The sequence below is a fragment of the Callithrix jacchus genome, chromosome 19, assembly GCF_049354715.1.
Source record: "Callithrix jacchus isolate 240 chromosome 19, calJac240_pri, whole genome shotgun sequence".
Taxonomy (NCBI): Eukaryota; Metazoa; Chordata; class Mammalia; order Primates; family Cebidae; genus Callithrix; species Callithrix jacchus.
Window position 1 is genome coordinate 15,099,520 of NC_133520.1, and position 22,271 is coordinate 15,121,790.

Genomic DNA, 22,271 nt, shown 5'->3' on the forward strand with positions numbered 1-22,271 from the left:
TAAAGTTCATTGTATCTTTATTTCCAACAGGACCAGTGACATAATTTTGTGGGGCTCAATTCAAAATAAAAATGTGACACCTTGTTCAAAAATCACTAAGCTTCAAGAGGATAACAGCAGAGGAGTAAAGTAAATGTGGGACCCTCTTGAGCACAGGGCTCTGTGCGATTGCCCGAGCTGCATGTCCACAGCACCGGCCCGATTGCGGGAGGAGGAGGCAAAGCAAAATTCTCTGATCAGCTCCCTTTCTCTGCAGCACTTGGGAGACTTCTGTGGTTTGAGTATCAGTGTACTGAATGGGAAGACATGAACAGACGACCCAGGATGAAGAAGGAAATAGATGATCGTGACCACAGACCCTGCATAGAAAGTGTGATAGAGTAATAAGCAGGTTGGACAAGGATTCAGAAGTCCTGGCTTTCCTCTTAAATCCTATCACTAATCTGATTTATAAACTTACCCATGAGAGAGGAATAATCAGGCCTTCTTGCTCCATGAGTTTCCCAGCATTGATGGGAGCCTGGGGATGATGAGATGGGTGTCAGAGCATGGGGCACAGAGAACTCGCAAACGGGTGCTCTTGGTTTAGACAGTGTACACTGCAGGGTGGGGGCAGGTGAGTTGATTAACCAGCCAGTCAGGATTTATGAGGCAGCCCTCGTGCTCTGTACTGTGAGGAGTGTCAAAGTTACTGCAGAGACACTGGTGCTCGGAACCAGGCTGATGTCTGCCTTCTCTGAATATTTCCCATGCCTCAGACCCAGGGAGAATATTTCAGTGAAGGTAGGCAAGTCCTCAGAGGGACATGGACCCCGCTCACTGGGGCAGGGAAACCAGCCCTGGAAGAGCCTATGTTAACCTTTCAGAATTACACAATTACAAGTAACAGTGAACTTAATGGTGTAAGAAATAATAACTGTCTGCTGAGGAGTTAAGTACTGTTCGATTAGAGAGTTCCATTAAATAGTAAGACACACAGCTTCAGATGCAGAGCAGAGAGATGGGAGAGGGGTTTGACCCTGACTCAGGCTCTGTTCTCTCTCTGATACTTTTTTTGATGCTATGTTTCATGAGGACTGGTCAGGATTTCCCCTATCCCCTTTCATTTCCGTACTCCCACCCTCCCTCCATCACTCCTGTATGGAGGGCAGGAATCTCTAAGGAAAGCATTGCCATCACTGTGGCTGGGACTGTGCTTCCCAAATGAGCCTGATTTGTGTGTCCTGTGTTTGGGGAAAATTACCCCTATTAAAGTGAGAGTACCCAACTAGCCCATGCCCACATTCCTTAATGAATTTACGTTACTTTAAACCACCAAATTTGTGGCGATTTGTTACAAAGCCATAGAAAATGCATATATATGGCAATATTTTATGATCATATAGTGATAATTATCACTTATTAGGTATCTATTGTATACCTGGCTTTGTACTAGAGAGTTTATACCTGCTCTCTTAATTATCACAGCAACCTGGTGTTTTGAAGCTTGTTTTAAAAGATAAAACCGTGGGTCAAGTCACTTGTTTAAGAGCTAAGAGATTGGGTGGGGGATTTGAACCCAGCTCTGTCTTATTCTATATCCCATGTTAACTAAGCATAATGACAATGATCTTTTATTGTGATTTCTGCTCTTCTTTCCTAGCCTTCATTCAACCTATTGCATTACTGGTTTGATAACATTTCAAGACTCTGTTCTGCACTTGAATTTGCTTGTTTTCATTCTCATTTCTGCAAAGTGCTTGGTAAACCCAGCTCGTATCCTGTCCAAGTCACTGAGCACCAAGCCTTCCTTCACAGTCTCATAGCATCCCTTTGCCTCAAATAGGATCCCCCTGACCAGTCACCTTTGATCCCTCTTGGGCTGGGGTTCCCAGGGCTGTAACCCTTTAGGCTCTAGTGACTCCTCACAAGGGCAACCCCATCTAAACAGACACTGCCGTTGACATTGTAGTATGCAGTGCTTTTATATAGCTTTGTAGCAAATTCTCACAAATTTAGTGGCTTAAAGCAACAGACATTGATTATCTCCACATTTCCAATGGGAAGGAGTCTTGGTACTGGTGAGTTGGGTCCTCAGCTCAGGGTTTCACCAGGCTGAAGTCAAGGTGTCAGCCAGGGCTGTCATCAGAGGTAAGTCATGGGATTCTCCTCCTAGTTCTCCAGGTGTTGGCAGGGTTCACTTATTGTGTAGGACTAAAGTCCCTGTTTTCTTCCTGGCTGGTGAGTAGGGACCACTTTCAGTACTTAGAGGCTGCCGTCAAGCCTTTGCCATGGCACCCCTTACAGGCAGTTCACACATGATTGTTTGCTTTTTCAGCAACAAAGGCCAGCGGGAGACTCTCCTTTAAGAGCTTAGCTAATTAGGCCGGGCACGCTCAGGATAATCTCCCTTTTGATGAACTCAAAGTCAATTGCTTAGGAACCTTAGTTATATCTGCAAAATATCTTCACCTTTGCCATGTAATGTAACCTATTCATGGAAGTGATTTCTCATCACCTTCACAGGTTCTGCCCATGTTTAAAGTAAGAGGACTATACAAGACATGCGCACCAGCTAATGGGTACCTTGAGACTTGCCCAAATACTGCCTGCCATGCAGAATTGAAGAGAGTGTACTTATCTATGAAGACGAGAGGTCTCCCTGAGACGTTAGCACGTGGCTGCTGTAATTCTAAGAGATGATTGAGGGATCTTCCATGTGGATGATAGCAGTTACATATCATGGTCTTCCAAGGTAGAATGTAATACTGATGGCTTGGAGTCCCCTCATGCAGAGATGTTTAAAGCTGCCTTCCATTCTCCCCTTCCTACAGTTAGTAACACATTTTCCTCCCATGCATTTTGTTTCTCTTATTTATACTAGGAGGGAAATTTTCACTCTTTTCTTTCCAGGAAAAAAAATTATTATCAGTGCTTGCAATTTTCCTTCTTCCTCTCAGTTTCTAACAGGGAATGATTATTGCTTGCAGGGACAGTTCTCAGGTTCTCCTTTGTTGTGGAAAACCTAGGTGATGGGCATATGATAGAGAATATGAAAGAAACCCGAGAGCTTCATAGACCAGATAATGTAGTAGTTAAGAGCACAAACTATGGAGCCAGACAGACTAGGGTCAAATTCTAGGGTGGGAGTTTCTACTTCAGATGGGATCATCAAGGAATGTCTCCTAAATAAGGTGACATTTAATCAGAGACTAGAAGGAATTGGGCAACGGAACCATGTAGATATCTGAGGGTTGAACATCCCAGATAACAGGAATAGCAAGTTCAAAGCCTCTGAGGCTGGGATGTTCTCCGTGTGTTTGAGCAACAGCAAGGAGGCCTGGATGACTAAAACAGCAGGATGAAGAGAATGATTGGGAGATGGAGTCAGAGAGATCATGGGGTCCACTTATATAGAGCCTTGAGGCCATGGGAAAGACTTTGACTTTTACACTGAGTGAGACTAGCTTTTGAAATAAGAAGGGTTTTGAAATGACATGATCTCTCATTTTAAAGGGATCACTGTAGCTGCTGTGTTGAGAATATGTTGTAGAATGGGGCAAAGGCAGAAGCCGGGAGATCAGGTGAGAATAATATAGCTTAGATCAGCATTGTATAGAGAGGTGGGAAGTGCTGGCATCTTGATGCAGTTCTGAATGTTAGAGCCCACAAGGTTTGCTGATGAGTCAGATATGAGATGTGAGAGAAAAAGAAAATCAAAGACCTGTCCAGAGTTTTTGGTCTCAGCAATTAGAAGGATAGAATTGAGTTTACTCAGTCAGGGAAGACTGTGGGGAGAATAGGCTTGACTAACTAGGTAGAGAAATTAGGAGTTCCATTTTGGGTATGTTAAACTTGAAATGTTTAGTAGACATCCACGTGGAAATGTTGAATAGATGGTTGGATATAAGAGTCTGGGAGTTCATCCAGCAGAAGCTCCACATTCGGGAGTTGTCAGTGCATAGATGATAGTTCAATCTTTGAGACTGCTTAAAATCACTTAGGGGTGGGACATAACAGAGAGAAGTTTCATAGCAATTCAGGGGGCTCCTTGTCATAGTTTCCTTTGTAACTTCAAATATCACCTTTAAATCTCTAGTTCTGGTTCTAATTCTATCACCTTTAGACTGTGTCTTCTGACTTTCAAGGTGGATGTATTAATAGCGCCACTTTCTACCTCTACCTCTTAACTTTGGTCAGTCATAGCTTTGCTTTTTCATTGTCAAGATTGATAACATTCATATTATTCTCTGTTATCATCTTCTTAGTCTTCTCTGTTAGGTCCATGTGTTGCTTCTCAATGGTAAACAAACAAACAAAAACAAAAAAAACCTAGCAAACAGCATTTCTATTAATACAATTTGTAAATGTTGGACACTCCCGAGCCAGGCAGTGCCAGAACAATATTTTCTTCTTTACTGGTTCAAAGTCATTCATTAAATAAATAGTTATCAATTCCCTGATGTATTCTCAGGCACCGTTTTAGGTGTTAGCATTACACCTAATAGCAAATTGCCTGTCCTCCTATCATTTACTTGCTTGCATGAACTCTATATTACTTGAGGGAGAATATTTCTAGAGTTAATATTAAAATGATTCTTTCTTAAACTTCTTTTTATTCTCTTTTATCAGCCTACTTGTCTGATATTAGTATTACTGTGTCAGCTTCTTTTGGTTAGTGTTTGCATGGTCTATAGTTTTCTAAAATGAATGATCTTCTCTTGTAAATAATTGATTGTCTGAACTCATGCTACATTTTATATTTCTTTAATTATACTTTCTTATGTTTAGAATCCTCCTAGAGTTTCTATTTGCTTTCCTTATTATGAAAAGGAGCATCCATTTTCTTATCATTTCACAAGTAGCTCCCACCTTCTTACTTATTCTGCAGAATTAAAAAAAAAAATTCTCAAGACGTCTCTTTTGGAACCATTGGGTTCCTATTCTGATTTGAACTATTAATGATTTCATCTCAGCCAGCTGCACAGCTGTCCACCTGTCCTTTATATAACTTTTTAGTTTGTTTTACTCTTTCTTTATTCCACATCCTCCTCTTTCTTGGTTTTTACCTTCATCCTGTTGGAATACATCTCAGGTAAAAGTTTTCAAAAAGAAAGTATAAAAAATAAGCTTTTGAATCAGTACAGTTGAAGTCATTATTCTCATACTTGATTGATAGTTTGGGTTGATATTATATTCTAGGTTCACGTATTCAAAATCTGAATAATGTTTTAAGGAGTAACAAAGAGTTCAAGCAGCAAATAAGAAAAGCAGCCTGGCAGAGGGAATCTACGCAAATGTATTGAGGCATGAAATGACAGCATATGTCTTGGGAATCACAAGCAATTTAATATTATAGGGACATGAAGAACAGTAATTAGAACGAAGGGAGAAAGTAGTAGAAAATACAGCTGAAGAAAATGGTAGGGGTTATATCTTAAGGAGTCTTGTCTGCTATGTTAACGGAATCAAACATAACACTGAAGTGAAAAGGAACCCCAGATCAGTCTTAATTTGGGAAATACCATAGTCACAGATGTGATATCGAAAGATGGATTGATTACAGCAGTAGGGTGGAGGATGGCCATGAGACTGAACAAAAAGGGACAAGTAGCTTACTATGGCAGGAGTAGAGAATGGAAGTGAAGTAAGGAGAGACAGATAGATTAGAAGGGATATTAAGAACCATGGTGAGGAGTTTGAGCCTCATTTTGGAGCAATGGTAAGACACACTAGATTTTGAATACAGGGACAGAATAATGCTTTAGAAAAATCACCTCTGGATGCGGTGCAGAGGAATGAATGGATGTGGAGTAGAAAGGCTAAAGATAGGGAAGCCAATCACAATATTGTCAATTTGTTGCCATTGTAGATGCTAAGATAAGAGTCGATGGTGCCATGAACCAAGGTACTGACATAGTGGCTGGAGAGAAGTGAATGGATTTCAATGATGTAAGGGAGATGAATTGACAACGAAATGACTTTTGATAAGATCTGGGGATTGAGAGAATAATGGCAGAATGACTGCAGCATCTTGATTTACACCAAGTGATCAAGCACTTGGTGCTGCTGCTCACATAGAAGTATTTTTTTTTTTGAAAATTTTTTTGAGATGAAGCAGGTCAGTCACTTGTAAATCTCTTTCCTTTTCTCTGTGAATGTAAGCCAATTTTATCTATCTGGTAAAGTGAAGAAAATAACTTACTGTTTTTCCTCCTCCAATCAATACTCCCAGTCACTTTATCCTGTCTTGGAAACATCTTCTTTTTGGCTCCATGGCTCCAGAGCAAGTCTCCTTTCAAGCCCTCAAATCCTCTCCATTTCCTCAAACACAGGGCCCTTGCACTCCTTGTTCCCTGGACCTAGTACCATTTTCCTTCCTCTCTGGTGACAGGCCACCACTCAACCTTTAGAGTTCAGTGCTAAGTCAGTTTCTCGGGGAAGTCAGCCTGCTCCTGCCCGGCTCCAGGAACTTCCGCTTCATTCCCTAAGTTCCTTTTCTTCATACTACTCAGCTCCTTCACTAATTAAAAACCTTTTAGTTGATGCAGTTCTTTAGTGTTTGTGAACAGCTATCTCTTCCACATGGATATAGCCTCCATGAGGGTAAGAATTATATTTATTGTACATCACTATTGCTGTGAAGGCTAGAACAAATATTTTTTGAAGGAATGAATGGGAAAACTATCTTGCAGCTTCACTGTAGCTGTGGCTACAGAGGCCTTTTGCCCCCCGAGTGAAATGACTCTTCTCAGACAACTCTCAGTATCTGTTTGAGAAGTGGCGTGGCTGCTTCCCAGACAGCAATTTCACACAGGCCATGCTGGGGCCACTGCACACAGTTCAAGTGAAACTGCAGCTTCAAGGTTCCTAAAACACACTGTTTCAGGTTCTAAGTTGGAGAAGCCACACCTGCTGCCAAGTCACTTGGTGGCAGCAACCAGCAGGGAGCTGCAAATTTACCTGGGAGGAAAGGGGGACACATGCAACCAAGTTGCTCTGCTTCTGGAAGGTTTACCACCTTGTAGACCACGAACTCCTTGACTGTAGACTTCATCCTGTCTGTGGTTTCCCCTGGGCCCAGCTGAGTGCAAAGATGAGCTCAATACATGTGTTAAACATTAAGATGGTGCTACTGATCTACCACCTAGTGATATATCTAGCTATATATATATATTTCTAATCTATCTCTTGTAAAAATTGGTCCAGATCAGAAGCAAACAAGAGGACATTTTCTTTTATAACATGTCCCAGCCCCTACCCACCATTGCTGGCTACATGTCTAGTCTCAGTTATCTAAGGGGACTCTGTTTCTCCCTTGAGGTTGATCAAGAACCCCAGGGTTTATGGGACCCAGGAAGATTGAGGATGGACCTTGGGTCTCTAGTCAATTGTGTTTCTTGTCCCCTTGCTTCCTACTTATAACACTAAAGGCTAGTAATGGAAGGTGACTCTACTGGGACACCTCTGCCATCCTGACGACTTGGCGGCAGACCTCTTTTCCTCTGCCTTCAATGAACATACTTATCACCCTGTTTCACAGTCACCATGCAGCAGTTCTCCCTCCCCTCTTGCTTCTGGGAAGCAGTTTTCTTCCTGCTCCTAACCCAAACCCTGAATTCCCATCTCCTCCTGGGCACAAGGACCTCGAGCTGATATGCGTCCCTCCCTTCCTGTTTCGGCGCGAAAGCCTCCATCCCTTCTTTCTCCGGGACAGTGCTATTAACCGACAGATGTGATGCTTAAGGTTTGTAGAGTCCCCTGGAATGAATGGGCCAAATTCAAAAATGCAAAGGCCAGGCTGCCCTTAAAGGGAAAGGAAGAAAATTTTCCTCCTCCCTCTTCTCATTTCCTCTTAAGACTAGTACCCAAGGAAGGCATCAGGTAAATTCTCAATTACTTATTCTGTTAATATATAAATAAGTGTATTTTATGGGATCATGCGATTTACTGTATTTTATCATATCTAAGATACAATTATAAGACATCCTATCATTTTATGTTCTACTAAGAAGAAAAAGATGCTACTAAGTATTAAACACTGTTGATTGCATGATGCATCACAATTTCAAAAGTGTTGATTTTTTTTTTTTTTTTTTTGAGGTGGAGTTTCGCTCTTGTTACCCAGGCTGGAGTGCAACGGCATGATCTCGTCTCACCGCAACCTTCACCTCCTGGGTTCAGGCAATTCTCCTGCCTCAGCCTCCCGAGTAGCTGGGACTACAGGCGCGTACCACCATGCCCAGCTGATTTTTGTATTTTTAGTAGAGACGGGGTTTCACCTTGTTGACCAGGATGGTCTTGATCTCTTGACCTCATGATCCACCCGCCTCGGCCTCTCAATGTGCTGGGATTATAGGCCTGAGCCACTGCGCCCGGCCAAGTGTTGATATTTTTAAAAACGATGTTTAGAATCAACAAAATATAATACTACATTATTCAGCTCCTAGCCTTTTTTAGTTAATAATTTGCCTGGAAGGTCTTTTTGTGTTGATTTATAAGAATCTACTTATTATATAAATCATTTTATGGTATTAATCGTTTATCTACTGAAAGATCTTATTTTTGCATTTGAAAACAATGTTTTAATGAAGATGTGTATATTTTTTGTGCATTTTATGACTATTTGTCAAAATTTAATATGATCTAGTAATTGTACCAGAACTATAGTCAATTTATTTGATTAAAAAGCCCTACTATTTATAATCTTGCAATATAGTGTGTGAGACTGTTCTTTTCTTCATGCCCTTGTCAAAACTGGATAATATCAATATTTTCTATTTTTCAAATCTAATTGGCAAAAATGGTATTATGTTGTAATTTGCATTTGTCTGATTACCAGTGAAGTTAAGTAGCTTTTCTTTTTTTCTTCTTCTTCTTTTTTTTCCCCCCAAAATGGAGTCTTACTCTGTTGCCCAGGCTGCTGTGTAGTGGTGCAATCTTGGCTCACTGCAACCTCTGCCTCCTGGGTCCCAGCAATTCTCCTGTTTCAGCCTACTGAGTAGCTGGAACTATAGGCATGCGCCACCATGCCTAGCTAATTTTTGTATTTTTAGTAAAGACAGGGTTTCACCACATTGGCTAGCCTGGTTTCAAACTCCTGACCTCAAGTGATTTGCCCACCTTGGCCTCCCAAAGTGATGGGATTACAGATGTGACCCACCATGCCTGGCCCGTATTTTCAAATGTTCGTTGGACATTTTTATTTCTTCCCTACTGACTATTCATGCCCTTTGCGCATTTTACCACTGAATGATATAATTTTTTAATTGACTTATAAGTATATTTAATGCATAAAGACTTGATAGTCTATATATACTTAATATACATTTTCTCTCTGCTTATTTTCTCTAACTTTTCCCATGCTTTGATTGTTATTGTAGCTGAGATGTAACTTTTATGTGGCCATATCTTTTATTTTACTTCTTTATGGCTTCTGGATTTCGTTTTGTTTAAAATGTCTTCTAAACTGCAAGATAATTAAATTAGTTTTCCAGAAGCTTCATATACGTGTTATATGTTTATGTGTGCTTGTGTATTGAATATATATTTTCAACCTTCTGTCAATAATTTATTGTTATATATGTCATGAGATGTGAATCTAACTTTATTTCTTTCATATCATTAGCAAATTATTCCTATGCTATTTGTTGAATGGTTTATTTTTCCCTGCTGAATGGAAAGTAATCTTTATTACAGACTAAATTTCTATGTTTACTTGTATTTGTTTCTGGATTCCCCCTCCCCTCCCCTCCCCTCCCCTCCCCTCCCCTCCCCTTCCCTCCCCTCACTTCCTCTCTCCTCCACTTCTCTCTCTTCCTCTCCCCTCCCTCCCCTCCCCTATTTTTTTCTTTCCAAGATAGGGCCTTACTCTGTTACCCAGGCTAAAATAGAATGGCATGATAATGGCTCACTTCAAACTCAAACTCCTAGACTTAAGCAATCCTCCTGCTTTAGCCTCCCAAGTAGCCGGGACTATAGGCATGCACATGCACTACCATACCTGGCTAACTTTTTAATGTTTTGTTTTATTTAGTTTTTCTTTTTATAGAGATGGAGTCTCCTTGATATGTTTCCCAGGCTCATCTTGAACTCCTGGCCATAAGCAACCCTTCTACCTCAGCCTCCCGAAGGGCTGCTATTACAGATGTGAGCCACTGTGCCTAACCTGTTTCTGGATTTTCTAATCTACTTCCTTGAATTGTTTCCCTCAATTCTTGTATTTATAATACATATTTAATTACTGTGTTTATATATTTTGTTTTTATATCTATTGGGGCAAATCTTAGAAACAATAGATAAAATATGCATTTATTCTTCAAATATGTGTTGAGTGTCTTCTATGTGTCAGATTCTGTTGCAAGTAGGCGTCTGTCAGCCTCAATGAACTTTAATATAATTTTAATGTTTTTAAAATTGATTTCCTTTTTTACCAGTGTTTTTTGGGTTTTGTGTGAAGCATTTTCTCTTTTTCATGAACTTTAGAATAGTTGTGCTAACATCTATAAACAGTCCTCTGAAATTTAACTAGGATTACTTTAATTTATAGAGTAAATTCATTGCATTAATTTGCAAGTAAAGTTATTGAGTAAATTAGGAAAAATAAGTATATTTATCATTTTGCATGTTTTCATTTGAAAAATTGCCTTATCTCGCTATATCCTAGTTTCCTTGTTTTGAAAAATGACGATAGGCCGGGCATGGTGGCTCATGCCTGTAATCCCAGCACTTTGGGAGGCCGAGGTAGCCAGATCACCTGAGGTTGGGAGTTTGAGACCAGCCTAACATGGAGAAAACTTGTTTCTACTAAAAATACAAAATTAGCCAGGTGTGGTGGCGCATGCCTGTAATCTCAGCCTGGGACAGAAGAATCCCTTGAACCCACGAGGCAGAGGTTGCAGTAAGCTGAGATGGATAATTCCAGTCAAATTTTAGAGGATGACAGTAGCATTAACTGCCTCATGAAATTTCCCAGAAAATGAAAGAAATCACCTATGTAAAAATCTGAGTGAATTCCTGGAACATTAAAATAACACATGAAATGATAGTTACTATTATTATTATTATTATTATCATCATCATTATTGTCTGTATCTATTTTTTAGGTCTTTATGGCTTTAGAGTTTTATAGCTTTATTCCTAATATTTTATAGGTTTGATTACTACATTATTTCCACTATATATTCTAGTTGTTTATTTATAGCTTTGTTCCTAATATTTTGTAGGTTTAATTACTATTTCATTTCTATTGGATATTCTAGTTGTTTGTTCCTAACACATAGAAAAAATAGATTGAAATACACATTAATTCTCCAGATATTTATTAAGTATCATCCAGGGTTTTTCCCATTTGTTCCTCCAGTCTAGCTCTGGTGATACTAGGGAGTATCCAGAGTGGAGAAACAAAGGCTAGAGTCAGAAATACGTTATTTCCTCTCAAGGTTGACATGTTTGATCTCCAGAGTCACATATAAATATAGTACATTTCCAGTGCTTGTATTGTTCATGCTAATCTTGCGTGTTGCCAGTTTGCATAGACTGAAGAATTGACTGCATTGAATATGGAAATAATTATTGCTATTAGAATCGTTGTATACTGGCTTATACTAAATGTGTATATTCCTGTGTTTGGCCATCTACTTTGTAAATAGCCGAATTATTTAAAAGTTAAAAAGCAAGTTTGTTTTGAAGCACTTTGGAGAGTTCAGGATATCGAACAAGAGGATATAGCATGGTGGATTCCAACCATTGCTAAGAGTGGAAATAGCTAAATGTCACAGAAACTACTAGATATTTTAGATGTAATACCTTGAACAAGAGTTATTAATGGGTAGAACTCTAGGAAGGACATAGCAGCTGAGGCTGCTATGAGGCTAAAAGAATATCACCTCTTTTGAAAAATTATCCAGGAAACTCATCAGTTCATTGGTAACCGAGTCCATTTATTGATACTCAAAATAATAATGTGATCATCCGTATGACTTTTAAATTAAAAATCTCCCCAAACAGAGGTCTCCACATGGAGACTTTTTTTTAGGGGTGGAGTGTGTCCAGGTCTAGGAAACAGTCACACAACTATACATTTATTTACATATTTGCATTCTTTCAAATGTCAGTGGAGCCCCAGTGATTTACGCTTAGACAAGTTTAAAGGGAATATCGATGTTCTGCACATTGTTCAACCTTTCCTTTTCTCTATTCATTCTAACTAGGATGGTATCCCCTCAAGCATTATTGGCCTTGTTCCACTATGTCAAATGTATGCAGCAGAGAAAGGGGATACACCAGCAGCTGGAGTGGCTGAGCGGAAGGAAGGACACTAAAACATATTAATCCCATTTTAAGCAACAGGCACTGTTAAATGATTTCAGATACAATACCACATTTAATCCTCATAACAACCTTGCAGGGAGAACACTGTCATGACTATATTCATACATGAAGAAACTGAGGCTTGGAAAAATTAAGATTTGAGCCAGTATCTATGTTCTTTCAAAGCCCATGGGTCAGAAATGCCAGCTCATTCTGGTTCCAGCTAGAACTACTAGACATCTTAGGACAGGTCTCAGGAGTCCTTCAGGTCAGATCTTCATAATATTGAGGCCAAAGATGATCCTAACAGTGTTGGACCTACCCATTTAGTGGTAGACTCTTTACTGGCAAAATATTCTGTCAAGATCTCACCTGACGGAAAAGTCAAAATTCTTTCCAACATAACAAAGACCTGTTTTCATCATGGGAATGCTGTGATCTTGCTCTTTCAGCTCAAAAATCTACTTTCTGGAACCAGGTCATGGACTTAACAGGACTTTCCATCTATAATTTTGTTTAGGGAATTGAGATCAGATGAACAGGGCTGAGGAAGCTGTAGGCAGACAGAATTAGTGATAATTCTTTCCCACAATACTGCACTCCATTCTTCTAACATACCTCAAGTGCATGCCCTCGGCCGAAACAGATCTGGCAAGAGGAAGATTAACAATGATGACAAAAATAGTTCCTGACTTGATAAAACAAATATCAACTGGGGCAGGAACAAGAACTGACCATAAACCAACCTTGGGATCTAATATGTTCTTCATTAGGACAGGATTGCACCATCTTAAGTATTTCACCTCTTGCTAACTCTGAAGTTAGACCTTATACCACTACCCTTGAACTTAGTCAATATTTGCAAACTGTGAAAAAAAAAGAGGAAACAGATCAGCATGAGGGGTAAATGTAAGATATTCTGAAATATTTTTTTTTGTTTTTCTCTAAGCTCATAAGTTCCTATTTGTTGATCTTTTAGAACCAACCTTTGGGGATTAGGTTACTTAGGCAGATGTTTCATGTAATATTGTGTGCATTGGGAGGGTGGGGTGGTGGTAAATTTTCATTGAATAAAATGTGGCTTTGTCTGGGTCTGGGCTGCCTAATTTCCTCTCAAGATAAAGATGAGCTCATTTGAACCTATCCATCTCCAGATCAGTAAACACTCTGCATGGGTCAAATTCCAGCCCCAAACCCTGGGCTCCTGCACTTCGGGAGCACATTGATTTTCCCTTTCCTGAGGCTTCAAGGTGAGAGGTCATGGTAGGTGTGGGCGTGGGTGGCCCAGATTTCCTCTGCCTTCAGCTCTGCCTCTGTACATGCTCTGTGCAAGGCTCCAATTCCCAGAAGTGTGAGTGTTCATTCTTACTGAGCCCAAAGCAGTGTGCCTGCTTCACCATCTCCTTCCATTCTCCCATTTTGCCCTCTACCCAAACTCAGAGGGTGATTTTTGTGGTGTCTGTTTTGCAAGTTAATTTCTTTCCTGATTACTTACCCTGAACCTTCATCTTCCTAAATAAAGTTCCTCTGCCTCTTTTTCCACTCTACTCCACTTCTCCGTTCACTGTGGCAAGAACTGCAAACCCATGACCACACTGAGAACAGCACAGTGCAGCATTATGACTTGTGTGTATTTGATGCCCCTCCTCCCATCGGTAACACACACACCTGTACACCTGTTGGGAGGTTTCCCCTTTTGAGGACAGGGCACATGCACTCCTGTTCATGTACTCTGGTTGCCTCCTTTACCAGGTGCACAATGTGGGTTGATTTGGGCTATTACATTGAAGAAAAATAAGAAAACAAAAAGAATAAGGCACCAATGGTGGCATTTAAAATGCCAGTGACCACCCTGCAGGCACACTTCTCAAGGTTAACAGTAATTTGTCCTATCTGACTTCTTATTCCATCTTCTACTAAACAGATGCTGTTATACCAGGTACCTCCCACAGCACATCTCATTTATTACTCAGTTTGAAGGGTAGGTGTTATTTCATAAAAGAACAAACATGACTCGACTGACAAGTGAACAAGTCACAGACTAAGCTTCAGACACAGGTCTGTCTGACTCCGTAGCCCAAGCCAGTATCTGCACCACTGCTCCCTCCTGCCTTCTTCAGGTGGAGTATCCAATGGCCAAGGCAGGCTGGTCAGTGAAGACTGCCCATGGGCTGGCACAAACCAGATAAAGGGATGCATGCATCCAGGCCAGAATCTTGTGTCCTGTCTGACAGTGAAGGGTACATTTACCCCCAACCCCTGCCCCACTGCTTCTCTGCCCTTGTCTTGTAATATGCTTCCTGCAAACAAATGTTGTGCTTGAAAAAAAAATTCCAAACACTATGGAAATGCATAAAGCAAATGGGAAAATTGACTTCTTTCCTAAATGCTTCCTTGCCTATGTCCATTACTCAGAAATGACATTTATTTATCTTAAAATTATTTTAAGTTCTGAAATACATGTGCAGGATGTGCAGGTTTGTTACATAGATAAATGTGTGCCATGGTGGTTTGCTGCACCTATCAACCCATCACCTACGTATAAAGCCCAGCAAGCAGTAGCTATTTATCCTGATACTCTCTTTTCCCAGCCCGTCTCTGACAGGCCCCAGTGTGTGTTGTTTCCCTCTCTGTGTCCATGTGTTCTCATTGTTCAACTCTCACTTATAAGTGAGAACATGCAGTGTTTGGTTTTCTGTTCCTGTGTTAGTTTGCTGAAGATAATGGCTTATAGCTCCAACCATGTCCATACAAAGGGCATGTTCTCATTCCTTTTTACGGCTGCATAGTATTCTGTGGTGTATATGTACCACATTTCCTTTATCCATTCTATCATTGATGGGCATTTGGGTTGATTCCATGTCTTTGCTATTGTAAATAGTGCTGCAATTAACATACATGTGCATGTATCTTTATAATAAATTATTTTTACATTCCTTTGGGTCTATACCCAGTAATGGAGTTTCTGGGTCAAATGATATTTTTAGTTCTAGGTCTTTGAGGGGTTGCCACACTGTCTTCCACAATGGTTGAACTAATTTACATTCTCACCAACAGTATAAAAGTGTTCCTGTTTCTTTACAACCTCATCAGCATCTGTTGTTTCTTGACATTTTAGTAACGACTGGCATGAGATGGTATCTCATTGCAGTTTTGATTTGCGTTTCTCTAATGATTGGTGATGTTGAGCTTTTTTCCATATGTTTGTTGGCCACATAAATGTCCTCTTTTGAGAAGTGTCTGTTCATGTCCTTTGCCCACTTTATAATTGGAATATTTAGTTTTTTCTTGTACATTTGTTTAAGTTCCTTGTAGATTCTGGATATTAGACCTTTGTCAGATAGATATATTGCAAACATTTTCTCCCATTCTGTAGGTCATTTGTTTATGCTGATGACACTTTCTTTCACTGTGCAGAAGCTCTTTAGTTTAATTAGTTTCCATTTGTCAATTTTTGCTTTTGTTGCAATTGCTTTCAATGTTTTCATCATGAAATCTTTTCCCATGCCTATTAATCTTTTCCTGAATGGTATTGCCTGGATTTTCTTCTAGGGTATATATACTTCTAGGTTTTACATGTAAGTCTTTAATCCATGCTGAGTTAATTTTTGTATAAGGTGTAAGGAAGGGATCCAGTTTCAGTCTTATGCATATGACTAGCCAGTTTTCCTAGCACCATTTGTTAAACAGGAAATCTTTTCCCCCTTGCTTGTTTTTGTCACGTTTGTCAAAGATCAGATGATTGTAGATGTATGGTCTTATTTCTAAGTTCTCTATCCTGTTCCATTGGCCTATGTGTCTGTTTTTGTACCAGTACCATGCTGTTTTGTTTACTGTAGCCTTGTAGTATAGTTTGAAGTCAGGTAGTGTGATGCCTCCAGTTTTGGTCTTTTTGCTTATGATTGTCTTAGCTACATGGGCTCTTTTTTTTGTTACGTATGAATTTTAAAGTAGTTTTTTCTAATTCTGTGAAGAATATCGATGGTAGTTTAATGGGAATAGCATTGACTCTATAAATTACTTTGGGCAGTATGGTCATTACCATTTTCACAATATTGATTCTTCCTATTCCATGAGCATGGAATGTTTTTCCGTTTGTTCGTGTCCTGTCTGATTTCCTGAGCAGTGGTTCATAGTTCTCCTTGAAGAGGTCCTTCACTTCCCTTGTAAGTTGTACTCCTAGGTATTTTATTCTCTTTGTAGCAATTATGAATGGGAGTTCATTCATGATTTGGCTCTCTGTTTGTCTGTTGTTTGTGTATAGGAATGCTTGTGAGTTTTGCACATTGATTCTGCATCCTGTGACTTTCCTGAAGTTGCTTACCATCATTAGAAGCTTTTGGGCTGAGACAATGGGGTTTTCTAGATACAGGAGCATGTAGAAATGACATTTATTATGATGTGGTGCGTTCTCACACATTGTGTGCGTGTATGTGTAGACGCATTGTGTGTGTGCTTTGTAGATATACATAAAGATATATCGCCCCCCCTCCACTTTTTTTTTGAGATCCAGTCTTGCTCTGTTGCCCATGCTGGAGTGCAGTGGCATGATCTTGGCTCACTGCAATCTCTGCCTCCCAGGTTCAGGTAATTCTTGTGCCTCAGCCTCCTGAGTAGCTGGGATTACAGGTGTGCACCATCACACTTGGCTAACTATTGTATTTTTAGCAGAGATGGATCTTCACAATATTGGCCAGGCTAGTTCACCCGCCTCGGCCTCCCGAAAGTTCTGGGATTACAGGTATAAGCCACTGTGCCTGGCCGATATATCAACTTTTTTAAAAGCACAAAAGTGAAGTTATGTTATCTAAAAATATCCCTATATTTACTTTTAAAACTTCACAATATATTATGAATAACTTTCTACTTCACTTCATAGCTATAGCTCAACCTCAGACTTTTAGTGGATGATTAATATTTCACAAACCGTGGAATCAAAATACAAGTTTACACCTAAAAGCACAAATAAAGCTTTTTTTTTTTTAAACAGGTATAATTTTTGTGTGGTTATGGTGATAATTATTCTTGGGGTTAGTTCTACCCAATTTGAGCTTACCTTAAAGAGACATAAAGTCACACAATTTATTTAAACAATCCCCATGCTGATGACATTTGGTTTGTTTATAATTGTCTGTTACTATGTGTAATCCTGCAGTGACTATTGCCGAAAATGCAACATAAAATTTAGATGTGTTAACTGAGGCCTTCCTGCTTTAAGCTCCAGTTATCTGGGACTCTGCCCATTTAGTCATGGGCAAGTCCTGCTTCTAGAAGGGATTCATAAAGGAAACGCAGGGACCAAAGAATCCAGGTTTTGACCACTTACATTTCTAAATAGGGGTTTAAAACTCAGTGTTGAGAAAACAGTATTGAAAACCAAGGCTTTCAGTTTGCTAGAGCATGGCTTTTTTATGTGCATGACAGAAAGAGTGTTCTTAGTTTCAAAAGTTTCAACACCAGAGAATCGAGACATAGAGCTTAAGGCAGGGGTGTCCAATCCTTTGGCTTCTCTGGGCCACATGGGAAGAAAAAGAATTGTCCTGGGCCACACATAAAATACACTAATACTGACGATAGCTGATGAGCTGAAAACAGTTAGAACATTAAAAACAGGGAGGCACTTTTCATCTGTAATAGCAACTCCCATGAGCGTCATCAAATTGCTTGGGGTCAGCACTGCCCAAGCCAACACTTACCCTACTTATCCTTTCCTCTGAGAATATAAAAAAACAGGTTTTAATTTTAATTCAATATTTCACAAAATAAAAATATCATGATTCCCTTTATGCAGAATGAATGGCCTATCTTTAATTGGCATTACTTTCCTCGATTTTTAAAATTCTTCTCTATTTTTTTTTTTGAGACCGAGTCTCACTCTGTCACCCAGGCTGGAGTACGGAGATGCAATCTCGGCTCACTGCAACTTCCGCCTTTCAGGTTCAAGCTATTCTTCTGCCTCAGCCTCCTGAGTAGCTGGGATTACAGGCACGCGCCACCATGCCCAGCTAATTGTTTTGTATAGAGACCGGGTTTCACCATGTTGGTTAGGCTGGTCTTGAACTCCTGATCTTGTGATTCACCCGCCTTGGCCTCCCAAAGTGTAGGGATTACAGGCATTGTACCTGGCCAAATTCTTCTCTATTTAAGTTATTGAGGGAAGTCCTTAAAGCTGCACGAGATGAATCTGGCTTTTTCCAAAAACTCAGAGTTCCGAAAAACATATGTTCAAGGGCCTGAGTTAGGCAACCTTGCAAAGTCAAATGGCTGAAAAAGCAAAGGCTACTTGGCCCTAGAAAATAAAAAATTAGAAGACAGTAGCACATAGTGACTGAGTTAGCTGGCAGCCCAGAAAAGAAATATTTGCTTTCACCATTATTAAAATTTAGAAAAAACTGATTAATCTATCAAGAAACTTGCTTCTAGGTGAAATGCAGGAGAAAGTCCAAATCTTTCTTCAAATCAGCTTGGTGCAAGTAATGAGCCTAATTTGTAGTATAATACTATTTTTGCTATATATACTGCTGGACTGGATTTGATTATGTTTTGTATTTATATTAATATATGTGGATTTTATAAAGAAATTGAGTTATATATATATATAAACACTGTGCATATATATATAAATACTGTATATATATGTATACTATTTATACAATATAACTTCTTTTTGAATAGTTGATAGAATTCACCCATAAAACTCTGAAGGCCAGGTGCCTTTGGGGGAGAGGAGAGGAATTTTGATTTGATGTTTGTTTTGTTTTCAGAACAACTTTAAAATTTTCTTCTATGGCCTTGATTTTCTTAAAGGGCTTTGCTTCTGGAGTAAACGTTGATACCTGTATTTTGCTTAGAAATGTATCCACTTTACTGAGATTTTTCCACATGTGTAACCAGTGTTGAGTCTACAAATTCCTAGATGTTAAGTGAAGAAAAGATATAAATAATGCTCCATTGGTAATCTACATATTGTTCATGGATTTTTCTAGCAGGAGACACCTACATGCAGATGCCCATGCTCATATTATGCTGGGACACGTGTGTGCCTGCCTTCCTTTGTGCTAGACTTTAGGACTTGCTCAGTCTTACTGTCAGTTGCTGAGCCGTGAAGGGGAATTCAGGGAACACATTTTGTTTTTCTGGTTACTAAAGATTTTTCAGTAGTGAATAATCGGAAGTATGACCATTGATTTTGGGAGTTATTTCCCAGCAGGTCAAGGGTAACAACAATGACAAGAAATCCATAACTTCAATTTTCATGGTTTAGAGCTACTTAAACCAAGGAATTTCCAATACCAGCAAAGCACAGAGTACTATTTGCACAAGCACTGGGGGAAAACCCAGTGCTTTCTACACTGGTAGATTTATTTGCAGAGACACAGGCATTTTTTCCAGGGTGGCTGCCAAACTATCTCCTGAGCCTGTCTAGCTAGCACCTGGGAGACTCAGCAGGGGGCTTTGCAAATAATACCCTCCCCTTTGCCAGGATTGAGGCAGCCTAAGTGATTCTGTTTCAGTGTGTTATGGTACCTTAATCTTTCTAAGCTGTGCCACTCTTATTCTGGAGCCTAAGCAAGCATGGCTGGCGGAAGGTGTGGCCACAGCAGTTATATGCCTGAGGCTGAAGGCTGGGGCCTAGGGAAATGGCAAGAGTGGGGCAGAAGTTTCCAGTTTCTGCAGCACTTCTGTGTTCTTCAGAATTTGAATGTCCTGGGAAGTTGGAACGGCTGTGGGTGTTTAAGCCCTTAGATCACATCTTAAAACAACAGGGCAAGGTAACTAAAACCACCGACTGGAAGAGAAGGAAGAGAATAGAGATTCAGTAGAAACCAGGTGCCAGGCTCTGTGCTGTTTCCATGGTACAAAAATAGTCTCTTTTTTAAAGGTTTGGTAGAACTCACATATGTTATTACCTATTTTAATTTTCCTGTGCCTCCTTAAAGGTCTCTTTAAGAGACCCTAGCCAATGAGAGTATTGAGTTGTGTTGTTGAGCAAAGAACACCTTTCTTCAAATGAAGGTTTGGTACTTAATACTCACATTTATATAGAGAAATCTGTTTTATCATACTTAAAGAGATCATTGTTTTAAGCACAGAACTCCTTTTATTAAATGGATATTTTATTATACCTCAATATAAAGATGAAGCTCCTTTCATTGAGGTCCTAATCTAGTGGCTCCAAGATAATAACCACATTTCTCTAGAGATCTAGGGAATAAAAGTCACTGAGTTAGATTATCTCTGAAATATCTTCAGTGATAATAATTTGTTTCTGGAATCAGAAAAACAAACTTCTCTAGTGGAGAAGTGTACTTTCTCCTGTGAGTTCTTATGAATGAGTTTTGGAGGGATGTAGAAGGACTCTATGACCATGGGAAGGAAGCCAGTCCTGGAGATGGAGGGGAAGGAGGCCTGGGAGACAGAAGTGCCTTGACAGACATACTGCCATTTAGCAAGGTGCAGCCAAGAGCGATACCATTCAAATAACCTGGAGTGATGTTTGGTGGGGAAGGCCTCTGGTCCACAATCACTCGCTTTCAGATGACATCAGACCTATACAGAAGCAGTAAAAATGTATTCCTGCAAACTACCAAATCTTTTTCTCAGTAAGAGAAACATATTAAGTCAGTGATATCTTTTTTTTTTTTTTGAGACAGAGTTTGGCTCTTTTCACCCAGGCTGGAGTGCAATGGCGTGATCTCGGCTCACCGCAACCTCCGCCTCCTGGGTTCAGGCAATTCTCCTGCCTCAGCCTCCTGAAGTCAGTGATATCTTAATGTTAACTTTAGTAGACGGCCTGTTGCTGTGAACAGAGGAAGGGCTGGGGGTAACCCAAGAACACCAGCTGCTTGACAAGAAGCAGGGACACTTACCCAAGAGAGAACCAATCATGAACAGAGAGAGAAGGATCTGGAGTCACACTTGGCTGTCTTCAGAATTTTGCCCTTGTCACTTAAATTGCCTTCTCACGAGAAGCAAAAACATTGTAACATACCATTTACTTGGCAGGTAAGAATCCTGTGGCGAAAGTCAACCTGGTGACCATACTGACTCTAGCAATCCTTCGGCTCTTGTAATTATTTCAGTTCTCCTGGAACACTCAAGCATCAAATAGCTTGCTTAGCTTTCCCTGGGTAGGCTGTGTAAAAGGTTTTAGAATTGAGTGGATTAGAGACAGGTCTCCTAAGACCCAAAGCGACGCTCTCTTGATGACTTCTTTAGTTTCAAAAGCTACTTTTTAGCTTTTTATCCCAATGTAAAGCCTCCCTCCACCAAAATATTATATCTTTGGTGAGGGAGTACAACACCACTTATTTCTTAGTAATCTTTCATAACTTTGCTTAGTTATTATATCCATTATTTTCTGAAATTGTATCTGCTGTTTTCCTTTGTACACCCTTCTCTTGTATTTTATGCCTCTTAAAATTCAGGAATGTCCATAGACCCCAGAATTTGGCAGTACATGACAAACATTTGATGTGTTTCTATGACTTTTACTCAGGAGCATCTGTATCTCACCTCCACATGTGTTAACTAATTAATTGTAAATATGTGCAGATTTGTAGCCTTGCTTTCAGAGAAAAACTTGTTAATTATTTAAAATGACTTTAATGGAGATAAAAATGAATAAAACTGGTTTTTTCTTTGTTATGAACTTAGGAAGCTTATATGTTCAACTCCTAAGGGGGCACTGGCCACACTGAGATGCGTGTGGAACAGGGTCTGTGATCATGACTCAGATCAGGTGTTGAAGGTGGTGCCTTTTATTCTAGATCAATGACACCAGATAATTTAGAGTCACAAAAATAAGGGCTTGAGGCTACACTTTTAATGAACCTCCTACCAGAAAACATTTCTACCTGCTGTAACTTCTGAGGGATTTGGTGGCTATGGAAATTATCCAATCTGGTATAAAGGAGATAATTGTTAAGTATCAGAAGATGGAAGTCACTACATTCCTGCAAATGCCTTTTCTCTTCCAA

At 39.8% G+C, this 22,271-nt stretch overlaps 1 long non-coding RNA gene across 4 annotated transcripts in view; it reads left to right on the forward strand.

Annotated features, from left to right (window-relative positions):
* The window catches only part of LOC144580318 (uncharacterized), a 169,953-nt gene that overhangs the window by 105,662 nt on the left and 42,020 nt on the right, over window positions 1-22,271 (forward strand). The window contains exon 4 of one of the 4 annotated variants that reach the window (XR_013529611.1): window positions 8,083-9,220. The exons of 2 other annotated variants lie outside the window; for them this stretch is intronic. This is a non-coding gene — a long non-coding RNA (uncharacterized LOC144580318). Of the gene's footprint in view, window positions 1-2,505; window positions 4,725-8,082; window positions 9,221-22,271 lie in introns of those variants that run through there. One more of the 4 variants, XR_013529608.1, reaches the window with a different exon arrangement.